The sequence below is a fragment of the Ranitomeya variabilis genome, chromosome 1, assembly GCF_051348905.1.
Source record: "Ranitomeya variabilis isolate aRanVar5 chromosome 1, aRanVar5.hap1, whole genome shotgun sequence".
NCBI lineage: Eukaryota > Metazoa > Chordata > Amphibia > Anura > Dendrobatidae > Ranitomeya > Ranitomeya variabilis.
Genome location: NC_135232.1, coordinates 179676728 through 179697553, shown reverse-complemented (window position 1 = coordinate 179697553; position 20826 = coordinate 179676728). Strand labels below are relative to the sequence as shown.

The 20826-nt window shown below is 44.4% G+C and overlaps 1 pseudogene; it reads left to right on the top strand.

The window, feature by feature from the left end:
* The first annotated feature begins 5193 nt into the window (after window positions 1-5193).
* Window positions 5194-12473, top strand: LOC143793840 (piwi-like protein 1 pseudogene; annotated as a pseudogene).
* Window positions 12474-20826: the final 8353 nt, after the last annotated feature.

Here is a 20826-nt window from a genome sequence, read left to right as displayed (position 1 = left end):
GACAACTTCAAATTGTCCACCACCTGCCCCCAAATCTGATGCAACCTCTCCACCACAGCATCCACTCCAGGACAATCCGAAGATTCCACTTGACCGGAGGAAAATCGAGGATGAAACCCCGAATTACAGAAAAACGGGGACACCAAGGTGGCAGAGCTGGCCCGATTATTGAGGGCGAACTCCGCCAAAGGCAAAAAAGCAACCCAATCATCCTGATCCGCAGACACAAAACACCTCAAATATGTCTCCAAGGTCTGATTAGTCCGCTCGGTCTGGCCATTAGTCTGAGGATGGAAAGCAGACGAAAAAGACAAATCTATGCCCATCCTAGCACAGAATGCCCGCCAAAATCTAGACACGAATTGGGTCCCTCTGTCAGAAACGATATTCTCCGGAATACCATGCAAACGAACAACATTTTGAAAAAACAGAGGAACCAACTCGGAAGAAGAAGGCAACTTAGGCAAGGGAACCAGATGGACCATCTTAGAGAAACGGTCACACACCACCCAGATGACAGACATCTTATGAGAAACAGGCAGATCCGAAATAAAATCCATCGAGATGTGCGTCCAAGGCCTCTTCGGGATAGGCAAGGGTAACAACAATCCACTAGCCCGAGAACAACAAGGCTTGGCCCGAGCACAAACGTCACAAGACTGCACAAAGCCTCGCACATCTCGTGACAGGGAAGGCCACCAGAAGGACCTTGCCACCAAATCCCTGGTACCAAAGATTCCAGGATGACCTGCCAACGCAGAAGAATGAACCTCAGAGATGACTCTACTGGTCCAATCATCAGGAACAAACAGTCTACCAGGTGGGCAACGATCAGGTCTATCCGCCTGAAACTCCTGCAAGGCCCGCCGCAGGTCTGGAGAAACGGCAGACAATATCACTCCATCTTTAAGGATACCTGTGGGCTCAGAATTACCAGGGGAGTCAGGCTCAAAACTCCTAGAAAGGGCATCCGCCTTAACATTCTTAGAACCCGGTAGGTAAGACACCACAAAATTAAACCGAGAGAAAAACAACGACCAGCGCGCCTGTCTAGGATTCAGGCGCCTGGCAGACTCAAGGTAAATTAAATTTTTGTGGTCAGTCAATACCACCACCTGATGTCTGGCCCCCTCAAGCCAGTGACGCCACTCCTCAAAAGCCCACTTCATGGCCAAAAGCTCCCGATTCCCAATATCATAATTCCGCTCAGCGGGCGAAAATTTACGGGAAAAAAAAGCACAAGGTCTCATCACGGAGCAGTCGGAACTTCTCTGCGACAACACCGCCCCAGCTCCGATTTCAGAAGCATCGACCTCAACCTGAAAAGGAAGAGCAACATCAGGCTGACGCAACACTGGGGCGGAAGAAAAGCGGCGCTTGAGCTCCCGAAAGGCCTCCACAGCATCAGGGGACCAATCAGCAACATCAGCACCCTTCTTAGTCAAATCAGTCAATGGTTTTACAACATCAGAAAAACCAGCAATAAATCGACGATAAAAGTTAGCAAAGCCCAAAAATTTCTGAAGACTCTTAAGAGAAGAGGGTTGCGTCCAATCACCAATAGCCTGAACCTTGACAGGATCCATCTCGATGGAAGAGGGGGAAAAAATGTATCCCAAGAAGGAAATCTTTTGAACCCCAAAAACACACTTAGAACCCTTCACACACAAGGAATTAGACCGCAAAACCTGAAAAACCCTCCTGACCTGCTGGACATGAGAGTCCCAGTCATCCGAAAAAATCAGAATATCATCCAGATACACAATCATAAATTTATCCAAATAATCGCGGAAAATGTCATGCATAAAGGACTGGAAGACTGAAGGGGCATTAGAAAGACCAAAAGGCATCACCAAATACTCAAAATGGCCCTCGGGCGTATTAAATGCGGTTTTCCACTCATCCCCCTGCCTGATTCGCACCAAATTATACGCCCCACGGAGATCAATCTTAGAGAACCACTTGGCCCCCTTTATATGAGCAAACAAATCAGTAAGCAGTGGTAACGGATATTGATATTTAACCGTGATTTTATTCAAAAGTCGATAATCAATACACGGCCTCAAAGAGCCGTCTTTCTTAGACACAAAGAAAAAACCGGCTCCTAAGGGAGATGACGAAGGACGAATATGTCCCTTTTCCAAGGACTCCTTTATATATTCTCGCATAGCCGCGTGTTCAGGCACAGACAGATTAAATAAACGACCCTTAGGGTATTTACTACCCGGGATCAAGTCTATGGCACAATCGCACTCCCGGTGCGGAGGTAGTGAACCAACCTTGGGTTCTTCAAAAACGTCACGAAAGTCAGACAAGAATTCAGGAATCTCAGAGGGAATAGATGATGAAATGGAAACCAAAGGTACGTCCCCATGAGTTCCTTTACATCCCCAGCTTAACACAGACATAGCTCTCCAGTCGAGGACTGGGTTATGAGATTGCAGCCATGGCAATCCCAGCACCAAAACATCATGTAGATTATACAGCACCAGAAAGCGAATAACCTCCTGGTGATCCGGATTAACACGCATAGTCACTTGTGTCCAGTATTGTGGTTTATTACTAGCCAATGGGGTGGAGTCAATCCCTTTCAGAGGTATCGGAGCCTCCAATGGCTCCAAATTATACCCACAGCGTTTGGCAAAGGACCAATCCATAAGACTCAAAGCAGCGCCAGAGTCGACATAGGCGTCCGCGGTAATAGATGACAAAGAACAAATCAGGGTCACAGATAGAATAAACTTAGACTGTAAAGTGCTAATTGAAACAGACTTGTCAGGCTTCTTAGTACGCTTAAAGCATGCTGATATAACATGAGTTGAATCACCACAATAGAAGCACAACCCATTTTTTCGTCTAAAATTCTGCCGCTCGCTTCTGGACAGAATTCTATCACATTGCATATTTTCTGGCGTTTTCTCAGTAGACACCGCCAAATGGTGCACAGGTTTGCGCTCCCGCAGACGCCTATCGATCTGAATAGCCATCGTCATGGACTCATTCAGACTCGCAGGCACAGGGAACCCCACCATAACATCCTTAATGGCATCAGAGAGACCTTCTCTGAAAATCGCCGCCAGGGCGCACTCATTCCACTGAGTAAGCACAGACCATTTGCGGAATTTTTGGCAGTATATTTCAGCTTCATCTTGCCCCTGAGACAAGGACATCAAGGCCTTTTCCGCCTGAAGCTCTAAATGAGGTTCCTCATAAAGCAACCCCAAGGCCAGAAAAAACGCATCCACATTGAGCAACGCAGGATCCCCTGGTGCCAATGCAAAAGCCCAGTCTTGAGGGTCGCCCCGGAGCAAGGAAATTACAATCCTGACCTGCTGTGCAGGGTCTCCGGCAGAGCGAGACTTCAGGGACAAAAACAATTTGCAATTATTTTTAAAATTTTGAAAGTGAGATCTATTCCCCGAGAAGAATTCAGGCAAAGGAATTCTAGGCTCAGACATAGGTGCATGAACAACAAAATCTTGCAAATTTTGTACCTTTGTGGCGAGATTATTCAAACCTGTAGCTACACTCTGAAGATCCATTTGAAACAGGTGAACACAGAGCCATTCAAGGAGTAGAAGGAGAGAAAGAGAGGAAGGCTGCAGTATAGGCAGACTAGCAAGTGATTCAATTAAGAGCACACTCAGAACTAGAGGAAAAAAAAAAAAAATTGTAGCAGACTTCTTTTTTCTCTCCTTTCTCAGCCAGTAATTTAACCCTTTTTTTTGGGCCGGTCAAGCTGTCATGATTCTCAATGGCGAGAGAACATAGCCCAGCATATATGAGAACTAGCTCTTGGAAGATGGAAACTATACTGACCATGAACTAAACCTGCCGCACAACTAGAAGTGGCCGGGTAGCATGCCTACGTTTTTTATCCCTAGATGCCCAGCGCCAGCCGGAGAACTACCTAATCCTAGCAGAGGAAAAGACAGTCCTGGCTCACCTCTAGAGAAATTTTCCCAAAAGGCAGACAGAGGCCCCCACATATATTGGCGGTGATTTTAGATGAAATGACAAACGTAGTATGAAAATAGGTTTAGCAAAAATCGAGGTCCGCTTACTAGATAGCAAGAAAACAGAAAGGGCACTTTCATGGTCAGCAGAAAACTCTATCAAAACACCATCCAGAAATTACTTTAAGACTCTAGCATTAACTCATAACACCAGAGTGGCAATTTCCGCTCACAAGAGCTTTCCAGACACAGTAACGAAACAGCAGCTGTGAACAGGAACAAAATGCAAAAACACACAAGGACAAAAGTCCAACTTAGCTGGGAGTTGTCTAGTAGCAGGAACATGCACAGAAAGGCTTCTGATTACATTGTTGACCGGCATGAAACTGACAGAGGAGCAAGGTTATATAGCGACTCCCACATCCTGATAGGAGCAGGTGAACAGAGGGGATGATGCACACAAGTACAATTCCACAAGTGGCCACCGGGGGAGCCCAGAATCCAATTTCACAACAAATCCCCCTTGAAAGAAACATGGAGGAGGGACTCATAAAAAAAACTGTCCCATAACAAAGGAGCGGGTCTCCCATGGGGGATACATTTTTTTAAAAAATATTTAATTGGGATCACAGACACCCTTGCCAAAAAATTTACTGTCTGTAGCAGCACAGAACATGTGAACCCTGGTGAACTAGTGGTGGAAAATAATGAGAGGTGGAGGAAAGCCTCATTAAAAACTAGGCCCAATTTAATGGAGCTGATCTCCTAGACTTGTAATGCTCAAACACTAAGTGTATGGGCTGACAAACATTTCCCCATGGGGGATACATTTAAACAAAAATATTTATTTGGGATCACAGACACCCTTGCCAAAAATTGACTGTCTTTAGCAACACGGAACACGTGAACCCTGGTGATCTAGTGGTGGAAAATGAGAGGTGGAGGAAGGCCTCATTAAAAACTAGGCCCAACTTAATGGAGCGGGTCTCCTAGACTTGTAGTGCCCATACACTAAGTGCATGGGCTGACAAACATTTCCCCATGGTGGTTACACCTTTAAAAAATTATTTATGGGTAGTATCATAGACACCCTTTCCCAAAAATTGAATTGCTCTAGCAGCATACAACATTTTCACCATGGTGATCTAGTGGTGGAGAATGAGGAAACATTGATGAAGACCTCATTAAAAACTAGGCACAATACACACTAGTCCATGGTTTGTGTACGAAGTAAAAGATGAGCTGACAAGCAAGATCTGGGGCCCAAAGCTGAGCTCGTGTGCAGGACCAGGACCCACAAAGACCACCTGGACAGGTACAGCAGCCCCAAGGACCCCGGCCAGCAGTCAGATCTCAGCAGCCAGTGCCTGAGCCTTTGCTCGTCGGAAGAGGGTGCCAGAGAGGTCCGCCCGCAGCAGAGAGAACATTGCTCGAGGTTCTGCAGGTGTCAGCTGGACTTGCAGAAGTGACTATAGTGACTACAGGATGGCCGTAGGTGTGACTTCCATTACGTCGGGGTGAACACCCGGCAGACTATCGAAAACATCCAAAAATTGAAAGCTGGCACCTCTGGAACCAAGATTGCTCTTGTGACCAACCACATCAAGCTGGTGTCCAAAAAACAGTGGGCCCTGTACCAGTATCACAGTGACTTCAACCCCGCCATGGAGTCCGCCATGGAGTCCAAGGGTTTGTGGTATAGCCTACTGTACCAGCATGAAGAAACCATCGGGAAGGCATGGGCGTTTGATGGAACCATGTTGTTTTTACCAAAAAGACTGAATAAGGTCACGGTGGTGTTCAGCCAAACTCAAAATGGAGAGAATGTGCGGATAACAATCACCCTGACCAACGAGCTTCCACCGACCTCGCCCACCTGCTTTCATTTCTATAACATCATTTCCCAAAGACTCCTGAAGATAATGGATATGAAGCAGATAGGACGCAACTATTGCAACCCGAGCGACGCCACCGAAGTCAGAGCCCACCGACTCACCATCTGCCCAGGGTTTTCCACCTCCATCCTCCAGTACGAGTCCAGCGTTATGTTGAGCATTGATGTCAGCCATAAAGTCCTCAGGAACGAGACTGTGCATGATATCATGAGCAGCCTTTACTCCTCATGTGGCCCTCAGAGGTTCCAGGAAGCCTGCTGCAAGGAGCTGATCGAACAGATCGTCCTCACCAAGTCCAACACTAAAACCTACCGTATATACGAGATTGGCTGGATGATGACTGCAGCGTCCACCTTCAAGAAGGCAGATGGAAGCAAGATCAGCTTTGTGGACTTCTATAAGAACCAATACAATGAATAAGTGAAAGACATGATCCAGCTACTAATCAGGAACATCCCCCAGAGGCCGTAGTCGGGAGCCATAGATGGAGCCATCATACTGCTGCCAGAGTTCTGTACCCTAACAGGTCTGACCGACAGAATGAGAAGCGACTTCAACATTATGAAGGACCTGGCCGTTCACACCCACTTACCACCAGAACAGAGGGAGCGGCAAGTTGGGAAGTTCATGAACAACATACACGTTCAGAAAGAGCTACGTGACTGGGGGCTGAATTTCGATACCGAACTGCTACAGTTTGAAGGGAGAATCGCACCTCCGGAAATAAATCATGCAAAAAGACAAATCTGCTGAATATAATCCACAGTTTGCTGGTTGCGAGAGCAGAGGGGTCCTGTCCTGATCAGCCCCCGAGATATGAATACCGTATATACTCGAGTATAAGCCGACCCCCCTAATTTTGCCACAAAAAACTGGGAAAACTTATTGACTCGAGTATAAGCCTAGGGTGGAAAATGCAGCAGCTACCGGTGAATTTCAAAAATAAAAATAGATGCTCCATACCATTCATTATTGCCCCATAGATGCTCCATATAAAGCTGTGCCATATATAATGCTCCATACCATTGATTATTGCCCCATATATTATCCATATATAGCCGTGCCATATATGCTCTGCACCGTTCATTATGGCCCTATAGATGCTCCTTATAAAGCTGTGCCATATATGCTCTGCACCGTTCATTATGGCCCTATAGATGCTCCACATAAAGCTGTGCCCTATATGCTCTGCACCGTTCATTATGGCCCCATAGATGCTCCTTATAAAGCTGTGCCCTATATGCTCTGCACCGTTCATTATGGCCCCATAGATGCTCCTTATATAGCTGTGCCCTATATGCTCTGCAACGTTCAGTTTGGCCCCATAGATGCTCCTTATATAGCTGTGCCCTATATGCTCTGCACCATTCAGTTTGGCCCCATAGATGCTCATTATAAAGCTGCCCCATATGGAATGCTCTGCAGCGTTCAGTTTGGCCCCATAGATGCTCCACATAAATCTGTGCCATATATAACGCTGGTGCTGCTGCTGCAATAAAAAAAAACACATACTCACCTTTCTTGCTTGCAGCTCCTCAGCGTCCCGTTCCGGTGTCTCTCCGCACTGACTGATCAGGCAGAGGGCGGCACGCACACTATATGCGTCATCGCGCCCTCTGACCTGAACAGTCAGAGCGGAGAGACACCGGGAAGACAGAGCGGCGCCCGGCGTGTGGAACGAGGACAGGTAAATATGCGATACTTACCTGCTCCCGGCGTCCCGCTCCTTCCCCCGGACAGCTGGTCTCCGGGTGCCGCAGCCTCTTCCTCTATCAGCGGTCACCGGCACCGCTGATTAGAGAAATGAATATGGGGCTCCACCCCTATGGGAGTGGAGTACATATTCATAAGTTTAACCCCTTCACCCCCAAGGGTGGTTTGCACGTTAATGACCGGGCCAATTTTTACAATTCTGACCACTGTCCCTTTATGAGGTTATAACTCTGGAACGCTTCAACGGATCTTGGCGATTCAGACACTGTTTTCTCGTGACATATTGTACTTCATGATAGTGGTAAAATTTCTTTGATATAACTTGCGTTTATTTGTGAAAAAAACAAATATTTGGCAAAAATTTTGAAAATTTCGCAATTTTCCAACTTTGAATTTTTATGCCCTTAAATCACAGACATATGTCACGCAAAATACTTAATAAGTAACATTTCCCACATGTCTACTTTACATCAGCACAATTTTGGAACCAAAATTTTTTTTTGTGACGGAGTTATAAGGGTTAAAAGTTGACCAGCAATTTCTCATTTTTACAACACCATATTTTTTTAGGGACCACATCTCATTTGAAGTAATTATGAGGGGTCTATATGATAGAAAATACCCAAGTGTGACACCATTCTAAAAACTGCACCCCTCAAGGTACTCAAAACAACTTTCAAAAAGTTTATTAACCCTTCAGGTGTTTCACAGGAATTTTTGGAATGTTTAAATAAAAATAAACATTTAACTTTTTTTCACACAAAATTTATTTCAGCTCCAATTTGTTTTATTTTACCAAGGGTAACAGGAGAAAATAGACCCCAAAATTTGTTGTACAATTTATTCTGAGTACGCTGATACCCCATATGTGGGGGTAAACCACTGTTTGGGCGCATGGCAGAGCTCGGAAGGAAAGGAGCGCCATTTGACTTTTCAATGCAAAATTGACTGGAATTGAGATGGGACGCCATGTTGCATTTGGAGAGCCCCTGATGTGCCTAAACATTGAAACCCCCTACAAGGGACACCATTTTGGAAAGTAGACCCCCTAAGGATCTTATCTAGATGTGTGGTGAGCACTTTGACCCAACAAGTGCTTCACAGAAGTTTATAATGCAGAGCCGTAAAAATAAAAAATCATATTTTTTCACAAAAATGATCTTTTCGCCCCCAATTTTTTATTTTCCCAAGGGTAAGAGAAAAAATTGGACCCGAAAAATTGTTGTGCAATTTGTCCTGAGTGCGCTGATACCCCATATGTGGGTGTAAACCATTGTTTGGGCGCAGGGCAGAGCTCGGAAGGGAAGGAGCGCCATTTGACTTTTCAATGCAAAATTGACTGGAATTGAGATGGGACGCCATGTTGCGTTTGGAGAGCCCCTGATGTGCCTAAACATTGAAACCCTGTACAAGTGACACCATTTTGGAAAGTAGACCCCTTAAGGAACTTATCTAGATGTGTGTTGGACACTTTGACCCAACAAGTGCTTCACAGAAGTTTATAATGCAGAGCCGTAAAAATAAAAAATCATATTTTTTCACAAAAATGATCTTTTCGCCCCCATTTTTTTATTTCCCCAAGGGTAAGAGAAGAAATTAGACCACAAAAGTTGTTGTGCAATTTGTCCTGAGTACGACGATACCCCATATGTGGGGGTAAACCACTGTTTGGGCGCATAGCAGAGCTCGGAAGGGAAGGAGCGCTATTTTACTTTTCAATGCAAAATTGACTGGAATTAAGATGGGATGCCATGTTGCGTTTGGATAGCCCCTGATGTGCCTAAACATTAAAAACCCCCACAAGTGACACCATTTTGGAAAGTAGACCCCCTAAGGAACTTATCTAGATGTGTTTTGAGAGCTTTGAACCCCCAAGTGTTTCTCTACAGTTTATAACGCAGAGCCGTGAAAATAAAAATTCTTTTTTTTTCACAAAAATGATTTTTAGCCCCCAGTTTTGTATTTTCACAAGGGTATCAGGATAAATTGGACCCCAAAAGTTGTTGTCCAATTTGTCCTGAGTACGCTGATACCCCATATGTGGGGGGGAACCACTGTTTGGGCGCATGACAGAGCTCGGAAGGGAAGGAGCGCCATTTGGAATGCAGCCTTAAATGGATTGGTCTGCAGGCGTCACGTTGCATTTGCAGAGCCCCTGATGTACCCAAACAGTACAAACCCCCCACAAGTGACCCCATATCGGAAACTAGACCCCCCAAGGAACTTATCTAGATGTGTTGTGAGAACTTTGAACCCCCAAGTGTTTCACTACAGTTTACAACGCAGAGCCGTGAAAATAAAAAATCCTTTTTTTCCCACAAAACTTATTTTTTGGCCCCCAGTTTTGTATTTTCCCAAGGGTAGCAGGAGAACTTGGACCCCAAAAGATGATGTCCAATTTGTCCTGAGTACGCTGATACCCCATATGTTGGGGTAAACCCCTGTTTGGGCACACGGGAGAGCTCTGAAGGGAAGGAGCACTGTTTTCCTTTTTCAACGCAGAATTGGCTGGAATTCAGATCGGATGCCATGTCCCGTTTGGAGAGCCCCTGATGTGCCTAAACAGTGGAAACCCCCCAATTATAACTGAAACCCTAATCCAAACACACCCCTCACCCTAATCCCAACAGTAACCCTAACCACTCCTCTAACCCAGACACACCCAACCCTATTCCCAACCGTAAATGTAATCCAAACCCTAACCCTATCTTTAGCCCCAACCCTAACTGTAGCCCCAACCCTAGCCCCAACTCTAGCCCTAACCTGAGCAATAACCCTAGCCCTATCACTAGCCCTATCACTAGCCGTAACACTAGCCCTAACCCTAGCCCTAACCCTAGCCCCAACCCTAGCCCTAACCCTAGCCCTAACCCTAGCCCAACCCTAGCCCTAACCCTAACCCTTGCCCCAACCCTAGCCCCAACCCTAGCCCCAACCCTAACCCTAGCCCTAACCCTTGCCCTAACCCTAGCTCTAACCCTAGCCCTAACTCTAGTCCTAACTCTAGTCCTAACTCTAGCCCTAACCCTAACCCTAATGGGAAAATGGAAATAAATACATTTTTTAATTTTTTAATTTTTCCCTAACTAAGGGGGTGATGAAGGGGGGTTTGATTTACTTTTATAGCGGGTTTTTTAGCGGATTTTTATGATTGGCAGCCGTCACACACTGAAAGACGCTTTTCATTGCAAAAAATATTTTTTGCGTTACCACATTTTGAGAGCTGTAATTTTTCCATATTTGAGTCCACAGAGTCATGTGAGATCTTGTTTTTTGTGAGACGAGTTGACGTTTTTATTGGTAACATTTTCGGACACGTGACATTTTTTGATCGCTTTTTATTCCGATTTTTGTGAGGCAGAGTGATCAAAAACCAGCTATTCATGAATTTCTTTTGGGGGAGGCGTTTATACCGTTCCGCATTTGGAAAAAATTGATAAAGCAGTTTTATTCGTCGGGTCAGTACGATTACAGCGATATCTCATTTATATCATTTTTTTATGTTTTGGCGCTTTTATACGATAAAAACTATTTTATAGAAAAAATAATTATTTTGGTATCGCTTTATTCTCAGGACTATAACTTTTTTATTTTTTTGCTGATGATGCTGTATGGTGGCTCGTTTTTTGCGGGACAAGATGACGTTTTCAGCGGTACCATGGTTATTTATATCAGTCTTTTTGATCGCGTGTTATTCCACTTTTTGTTCGGCAGTATGATAATAAAGCGTTGTTTTTTGCCTCGTTTTTTTTTTTTTTTCTTACGGTGTTTACTGAAGGGGTTAACTAGTGGGGCAGTTTTATAGGTTGGGTCGTTACGGATGCGGCGATACTAAATATGTGTACTTTTATTGTTTTTTTTATTTTATTTAGCAAAAGAAATGTATTTATGGGAATAATATATTTTTTTTTTTCTTTATTTAGGATATTTTTTTTATTTATTTTTTTACACATGTGGGGAATTTTTTTTTTTACTTTTTTACTTTGTCCCAGGGGGGGACATCACAGATCATTGATCTGGCAGTGTGCACAGCACTCTGCCAGATCTGCGATCTGCTGTGCAGGGCTGCAGGCTTACCAAGTGTCTGCTCTGAGCAGACACTCGGTAAGCCACCTCCCTCCCTGCAGGACCCGGATGCCGCGGCCATCTTGGATCCGGGACCTGCGGCGAGGAGGGAGGTAGGAGACCCTCAGAGCAACGCGATCACATCGCGTTGCTCCGGGGGTCTCAGGGAAGCCCGCAGGGAGCCCCCTCCCTGCGCGATGCTTCCCTATACCGCCGGTACACCGCGATCATGTTTGATCGCGGTGTGCCGGGGGTTAATGTGCCGGGGGCGGTCCGTGACCGCTCCTGGCACATAGTGCCGGATGTCAGCTGCGATATGCAGCTGACACCCGGCCGCGATCGGCCGCGCTCCCCCTGTGAGCGCGGCCGATCGCGTATGACGTACTATCCCGTCGGTGGTCATACGGGCCCACCCCACCTCGACGGGATAGTACGTCAGATGTCAGGAAGGGGTTAATGAGCGGTCCCACGTGACCGCTGTACAGGGGAAGAGCTGCGGCACCCGGAGACAGTGTGACGGGCAGGGGGAGCGTCAGGATCGCCGGGACTAGGTAAGTATGCCTCAGCGCCCTCTCCCCCTCACCCACTGACCCTGCCACAGACCGTGACTCGAGTATAAGCCGAGAGGGGCACTTTCAGCCCAAAAATTTGGGCTGAAAATCTCAGCTTATACTCGAGTATATACGGTAATTGGCTGCTCTTTTACACCCGGAGAAATTGAGACGCAGCAAACACTTTTATGCAGAACCTGTTCAAGATCACATAGCAAATGCACATCAAGATGAACTGGGCGGTGTTGGTTAAAGTCGAGGACTTTTTGGGGGGTTTTTTGGTGAATTTTTGAAAAAAAGAGTAGAACAAGGCTAGCAGACAGAACTATGCAACTTATGCCTGCAAAGCTACGATTTTTCCACCACAGATACACCAGGCCTCAGCGTGACATAACAGACTGTGTACATTTTTTTTTGCTGTTTTCTGATTTTTTGAAAAAAAATTAAAATGAGTTGAACAAGGCTAGCAGATAGAACTATGCAACTTATGCCTGTGAAACTACAATTTTTCCACCACAGATACACCAGGCCTCAGCCTGACATAACAGACTGTATACATTTTCTTTAATTTATTTTTATTTTTTGGAAAACAATAAATACTGAGTACACCAAGGCTAGCAGACAGAACAATGTAATGTATGCCTGCAAACAAAAGAATTTTACACCACAGATACATCAGGCGTGTAACGGAGATAACAGACTGTATAATTATTATTTTTTTTTTAAATTTAAAACAATAAATACTGAGTAGACCAAAGGTAGCAGACAGAAGAATGCAACATATGCCTGCAAAGCATGGATTTTGACACCACTGATACACCAGGCGTCAGACAGAGATAACAGAGTGATCAAAACGTGGCCTTTTATTTTGGCACACCAAAATTTTGTCAAAAAGTTGGCTATGACACCCAAAAATAAAATTGGAGTACTAAAATGTAAAGATATTTAGCGCAATGATATGCGATGCATGTGGCGTACAACACACAGTGATAAATATAACAACTGTGGCTTGGAGCCATCTAAAGTTTTTTGGGGGCAGCAAAATGGTGTCCAAAAATGTTATAAGACACTACAAAATATTTGATAGTACCCCCCAAAAAAGGACAGATTGTTAGGCCTACTCACACTTGATGCCTGGGCCCCCTCAAAAAATAGGTACAAAATTATATTTTCACGCTCTTGTATTGCAATGACCTGGCTGTAGTCTGCAGCGTGACCAAGCAAATAAATGTCGAAAAAACAACAAAAATAAGCAGGTATAATCTTAAAAAAAATAAAATTGCCATGGATAACTGCAGCTAGGTATATATAAAAATACGCAGCAGCAGACAGTAATGGAGCCTTTTGATGTATGCAGGGAGATCTATACACTCACATACAGTGCCTGCAAGCCTTGCAGTTATATGGATATGTGCATATAGACTTCCCTGCCCAACTAGCACAATTAAAAACTAGGCCCAATGATAAGGAGTGGGTCTACTAGGCTTGTAACGACCATACATGAAGTGCATGGGCTGAGACACATTTCACCATGGGGGTACCTTTTTTAACCCCTTCCTGACATCAGACGTACTATCCCGTCGAGGTGGGGTGGGCCCGTATGACCGCCGACGGGATAGTACGTCATCATCGATCAGCGGCGCTCACGGGGGGAGCGCGGCCGATCGCGGCCGGGTGTCAGCTGCATATCGCAGCTGACATCCGGCACTATGTGCCAGGAGCGGTCACGGACCGCCCCCGGCACATTAACCCCCGGCACACCGCGATCAAACATGATCGCAGTGTACCGGCGGTATAGGGAAGCATCGCGCAGGGAGGGGGCTCCCTGCGGGCTTCCCTGAGACCCCCGGAGCAACGCGATGTGATCGCGTTGCTCTGAGGGTCTCCTACCTCCCTCCTCGCCGCAGGTCCCGGATCCAAGATGGCAGCGGCATCCGGGTCCTGCAGGGAGGGAGGTGGCTTACCGAGTGTCTGCTCAGAGCAGACACTTCGTAAGCCTGCAGCCCTGCACAGCAGATCGTCGATCTGGCAGAGTGCTGTGCACACTGCCAGATCAATGATCTGTGATGTCCCCCCCTGGGACAAAGTAAAAAAGTAGAAAAAAAAATTTCCACATGTGTAAAAAAAAAAAAAAAAAAATTCCTAAATAAATAATAATAAAAAAATATATATTATTCCCATAAATACATTTCTTTATCTAAATAAAAAAAACAAAACAATAAAAGTACACATATTTAGTATCGCCGCGTCCGTAACGACCCAACCTATAAAACTGCCCCACTAGTTAACCCCTTCAGTAAACACCGTAAGAAAAAAAAAAAAAAAACGAGGCAAAAAACAACGCTTTATTACCATACCGCCGAACAAAAAGTGGAATAACACGCGATCAAAAAGACTGATATAAATAACCATGTTACCGCTGAAAACGTCATCTTGTCCCGCAAAAAACAAACCGCCAAACAGCATCATCAGCAAAAAAATAAAAAAGTTATAGTCCTGAGAATAAAGCGATACCAAAATAATTATTTTTTCTATATTTTAGTTTTTATCGTATAAAAGCGCCAAAACATAAAAAAATGATATAAATGAGATATCGCTGTAATCGTACTGACCCGACGAATAAAACTGCTTTATCAATTTTACCAAACGCGGAATGGTATAAACGCCTCTCCCAAAAGAAATTAATGAATAGCAGGTTTTTGGTCATTCTGCCTCACAAAAATCGGAATAAAAAGCGATCAAAAATGGTCACATGTCCGAAAATGTTACCAATAAAAACGTCAACTCGTCCCGCAAAAAACAAGACCTCACATGACTCTGTGGAGCAAAATGTGGAAAAATTATAGGTCTCAAAATGTGGAGACGCAAAAACTTTTTTGCTATAAAAAGCGTCGCTGGTTTCACACTTGCGTTTTTGTCTGCAGCGTTTTTTGCACAAAAAAACGCATGCGTTTTTTCCCTATATTTAACATTGAAAACGCATGCGGTTTTTTTGTACGCGTTTGGTCGCGTTTTCAAACGCATGCGGTTTTTTTCTGCATGCGTTCATTTTCAGAAATACAACCTGCAGTATTTTCTTGCGTTTTTAAGCACATGCGTTTGTTTGCGTTAAAAACGCATGCATTTTTATCGAAAAAAAACAGAAAACACACTGAAAAGCCACCCACCACCATCAAGGTGATAAAGGGATCCAAACCCTAACCCTAACTCTACCCCTAACCTCACCCCTAACCGTTTAATGAACATTTTCTGACAGTCATAGTGCCACGTATTTCAGTGCCACGTATTTCAGTGCCACGTATTTCAGTGCCACGTATTTCAGTGCCACGTATTTAAGTGCCACGTATTTCAGTGCCACGTATTTAAGTGCCACGTATTTCAGTGCCACGTATTTCAGTGCCACGTATTTCAGTGCCACGTATTTCAGTGCCACGTATCACATATTTCAGTGCCACGTATTTAAGTGCCACGTATTTAAGTGCCACGTATTTCAGTGCCACGTATTTCAGTGCCACGTATTTCAGTGCCACGTATTTCAGTGCCACGTATTTCAGTGCCACGTATCACATATTTCAGTGCCACGTATTTAAGTGCCACGTATTTCAGTGCCACGTATTTCAGTGCCACGTATTTCAGTGCCACGTATTTCAGTGCCACGTATTTCAGTCACGTTTAGGGTTAGGGTTAGGGGTAGGGTTAGGGTTAGGGTTAGGGCTAGGGTTGGAGGTAAAGTTAGGGTTAGGGTTTGGATTACATTTACGTTTGGATTAGGGTTGGGATTAGAATTATGGGTGTGTCAGGGCTAGGGGTGTGGTTAGGGTTACCGTTGGGATTAGGGTTAGGGGTGTGTTTGGGTTAGGGTTTCAGGTAGAATTGGGGAGTTTCCACTGTCCAGGCACATCAGGGGCTCTCCAAGCGCGACATGGCGTCCAATCTCAATTCCAGCCAATTCTGCGTTGAAAAAGTAAAACAGTGCTCCTTCCCTTCCGAGCTCTCCCGTGCGCCCAAAAAGGGGTTTACCCCAACATATGTGTTATCAGCGTACTCGGGACAAATTGAACAACAACTTCTGGGGTCCAAGTTCTCTTGTTATCCTTAGGAAAATAAAAATTGGGGGGGCTAAAAATCATTTTTGTGGGAAAAAAAAGATGTTTTATTTTCACGGCTCTGCGTTATAAACTGTAGTGAAACACTTGGGGGTTCAAAGTTCTCACAACACATCTAGATAAGTTCCTTGGGAGGTCTAGTTTCCAATATGGGGTCACTTGTGGGGGGTTTGTACTGTTTGGGTACATCAGGGGCTCTGCAAATGCAACGTGACGCCTGCAGACCAATCCATTTAAGGCTGCATTCCAAATGGCGCTCCTTCCCTTCCGAGCTCTGTCATGCACCCAAACAGTGGTTCCCCCCCACATATGGGGTATCAGCGTACTCAGGACAAATTGGACAACAACTTTTGGGGTCTAATTTATCCTGTTACCCTTGTGAAAATACAAAACTGGGGGCTAAAAAATCATTTTTGTGAAAAAAAAAAAGAATTTTTATTTTCACGGCTTTGCGCTATAAACTTTAGTGAAACACTTGGGGGTTCAAAGTTCTCAAAACACATCTAGATAAGTTCCTTGGGAGGTCTAGTTTCCAATATGGGGTCACTTGTGGGGGGTTTGTACTGTTTGGGTACATCAGGGGCTCTGCAAATGCAACGTGACGGCTGCTGACCAATCCATTTAAGTCTGCATTCCAAATGGCGCTCCTTCCCTTCCGAGCTCTGTCATGCGCCCAAACAGTGGTTCCCCCCCACATATGGGGTATCAGCGTACTCAGGACAAATTGGAAAACAAATTTTGGGGTCCAATTTATTCTGTTACCCTTGTAAAAATACAAAGCTGGGTGCTAAAAAATCATTTTTGAGAAAAAAAATAAAAATTATTTTCACGGCTCTGCGTTATAATCTGTAGTGAAACACTTGGGGGTTCAAAGCTCTCAAAACACATCTAGATAAGATCCTTAGTGGGTCTACTTTCCAAAATGGTGTCACTTGTAGGGAGTTTCAATGTTTAGGCACATCAGGGGCTCTCCAAACGCAACATGGCGTCCCATCTCAATTCCAGTCAATTTTGCATTGAAAAGTCAAATGGCGCTCCTTCCCTTCCAAGCTCTGCCATGCGCCCAAACAATGGTTTACACCCACATATGGGGTATCAGCGTACTCAGGACAAATTGGCCAACATTTTTTGGGGTCCAATTTCTTCTCTTACCCTTGGGAAAATAAAAAATTGGGGGCGAAAAATCATTTTTGTGAAAAAATATGATTTTTTATTTTTACGGCTCTGCATTATAAACTTCTGTGAAGCACTTGGTTGGTCAAAGTGCTCAGCACACATCAAGATAAGTTCCTTAGGGGGTCTACTTTCCAAAATGGTGTCACTTGTAGGGAGTTTCAATGTTTAGGCACATCAGGGGCTCTCCAAACGCAACATGGCGTCCCATCTCAATTCCAGTCAATTTTGCATTGAAAAGTCAAATGGCGCTACTTCCCTTCCAAGCTCTGCCATGCGCCCAAACAATGGTTTACACCCACATATGGGGTATCAGCGTACTGAGGACAAATTGGCCAACATTTTTTGGGGTCCAATTTCTTCTCTTACCCTTGGGAAAATAAAAAATTGGGGGCGAAAAGATCATTTTTGTGAAAAAATATGATTTTTTATTTTTACGGCTCTGCATTATAAACTTCTGTGAAGCACTTGGTGGGTCAAAGTGCTCACCACACATCAAGATAAGTTCCTTAGGGGGTCTACTTTCCAAAATGGTGTCACTTGTAGGGGGTTTCAGTGTTTAGGCACATCAGGGGCTCTCCAAACGCAACATGGCGTCCCATCTCAATTCCAGTCAATTTTGCATTGAAAAGTCAAATGGCGCTCCTTCCCTTCCAAGCTCTGCCATGCGCCCAAACAATGGTTTACACCCACATATGGGGTATCATCGTACTCAGGACAAATTGCACAACATTTTTTGGGGTCCAATTTCTTCTCTTACCCTTTGGAAAATAAAAAATTGGGGGCGAAAAGATCATTTTTGTGAAAAAATATGATTTTTTATTTTTACGGCTCTGCATTATAAACTTCTGTGAAGCACTTGGTGGGTCAAAGTGCTCACCACACATCAAGATAAGTTCCTTAGGGGGTCTACTTTCCAAAATGGTGTCACTTGTAGGGGGTTTCAGTGTTTAGGCACATCAGGGGCTCTCCAAACGCAACATGGCGTCCCATCTCAATTCCAGTCAATTTTGCATCGAAAAGTCAAATGGCGCTCCTTTCCTTCCGAGCTCTGCCATACGCCCAAACAGTGGTTTACCCCCACATATGGGGTATCAGCGTACTCAGGACAAATTGTACAACAACTTTGGGGGTCCATTTTCTCCTGTTACCCTTGGTAAAATAAAACAAATTGGAGCTGAAATAAATTTTGTGTGAAAAAAAGTTAAATGTTCATTTTTATTTAAACATTCCAAAAATTCCTGTGAAACACCTGAAGGGTTAATAAACTTCTTGAATGTGGTTTTGAGCACCTTGAGGGGTGCAGTTTTTAGAATGGTGTCACACTTGAGTATTTTCTATCATATAGACCCCTCAAAATGACTTCAAATGAGATGTGGTCCCTAAAAAAAATGGTGTTGTAAAAATGAGAAATTGCTGGTCAACTTTTAACCCTTATAACTCCGTCACAAAAAAAAATTTTGGTTCCAAAATTGTACTGATGTAAAGTAGACATGTGGGAAATGTTACTTATTAAGTATTTTGCGTGACATATGTCTGTGATTTAAGGGCATAAAAATTCAAAGTTGGAAAATTGCAAAATTTTCAAAATTTTCGCCAAATTTCCATTTTTTTCACAAATAAACGCAAGTTATATCGAATAAATTTTACCACTAACATGAAGTACAATATGTCACGAGAAAACAATGTCAGAATCGCCAAGATCCGTCAAAGCGTTCCAGAGTTATAGCCTCATAAAGGGACAGTGGTCAGAATTGTAAAAATTGGCCCGGTCATTAACGTGCAAACCACCCTTGGGGGTGAAGGGGTTAAAAATCTTTTATGGATATCATAGATAGGCTTGGCAAAAAATGGACTGCCTGTAGCATCATAGAACACGTTAAGCGTGGTGATCTAGTGGTGAATGAGGATACATTGCTGAAGGCCTCATTAAAAACTAGGCCCAATGTAAAGGTGTGTGTCTCCTAGACTTGTAATACCAATACACGCAGTGCATGGGCTGACAAACATTTCCCCTAAGGAGGATACATTTTTAAAATGTATACTCTAGGCATCATAGACACCTGTAGCCTGTAGCGGCACAGAATACGTTAAGGCTACTTTCACACTAGCGTCGGGTAACATCCGTCGCAATGCATCGTTTTAGAGAAAAAACGTAGGATGCGGTTTTTCTCCATAGACTTGCATTAGCGACGCATTGCGACGGATTGCCACATGTCGCATCCGTCGTGCGACAGATGCGTCGTGTTTTGGCGGACCATCGGCACAAAAAAACGTTACATGTAACTTTTTTGTGTGTCGTGCCCGCCATTTTCGACCGCACATGCGCGGCCGAAACTCCGCCCCCTCCTCCCCGGACTGCAGAATGGGCAGCAGATGCATCGTAAAACTGCATCCGCTGCCCACGTCTTGCAGAAATTTCACAGGTTGCGTCGGTACGTCGGCCCGACGCATTGCGACAGGCCCGTACCGATGCAAGTGTGAAAGTAGCCTAAGCCTGGTGATCTAGCAGTGGAGAATGAGGAGACATTGCTGAAGGCCTCATGAAAAAATAGGCACAATGTGAATTAGTGTGTCTCCTAGACTTGTAATGCCTATACATGCAGTGACTGGGCTGACAAACATTTCCCCAAGGGGGATACATTTTTTACAAATATACTATAGGCATCATAGACACCCTTGCCAAATATTGGACTACATATAGCAGCACAGAACATGTTAAGCATGATGAATGGTAATCTAGTGGTGGAGAATGAGGAGACATTGCTGAAGGCCTCATTAAAAACTAGGCCCAATGTAAAGAAGTGTGTCTCCTGGACTTGTAATGCCCATATACGCAGTGCATGGGCTGACAAACATTTCCCCAAGGGGGATACATTTATTAAAAATATACTATAGCATCATAGACACCCTTGCCAAAAATTGGACTGCCTGTAGCTGCACAGAATACATTATGCCTGGTGATCTAGTGGAGGAGAATGAGGGAACATTGCTGAAGGCCTCACGAAAAAATAGGCACAATGTAAAGGAGTGTGTCTCCTAGACTTGTAATGCCCATACACGCAGTGCATGGGCTGACAAACTTTTCCCCAAGGGGGATACATTTTTTACAAATATACTATAGGCATCATAGACACCCTTGCCACAAATTGGACTGCCTGTAGCGGCACATAAGACATTAAGCATGGTGATCTAGTGGTGGAGAATGAGGAGACATAAAGATAAATCATACTGAAATAAAGTAAAAAAAGGATGTGAATCCACCGATAAAAGTAAATAACAAAAGGGAGGGGAAAACACAGGTTCATATATATGATGCCAGATTATGTCCAACAAGATATGTTTGTCCCTAGCAACAGCTCAGAGA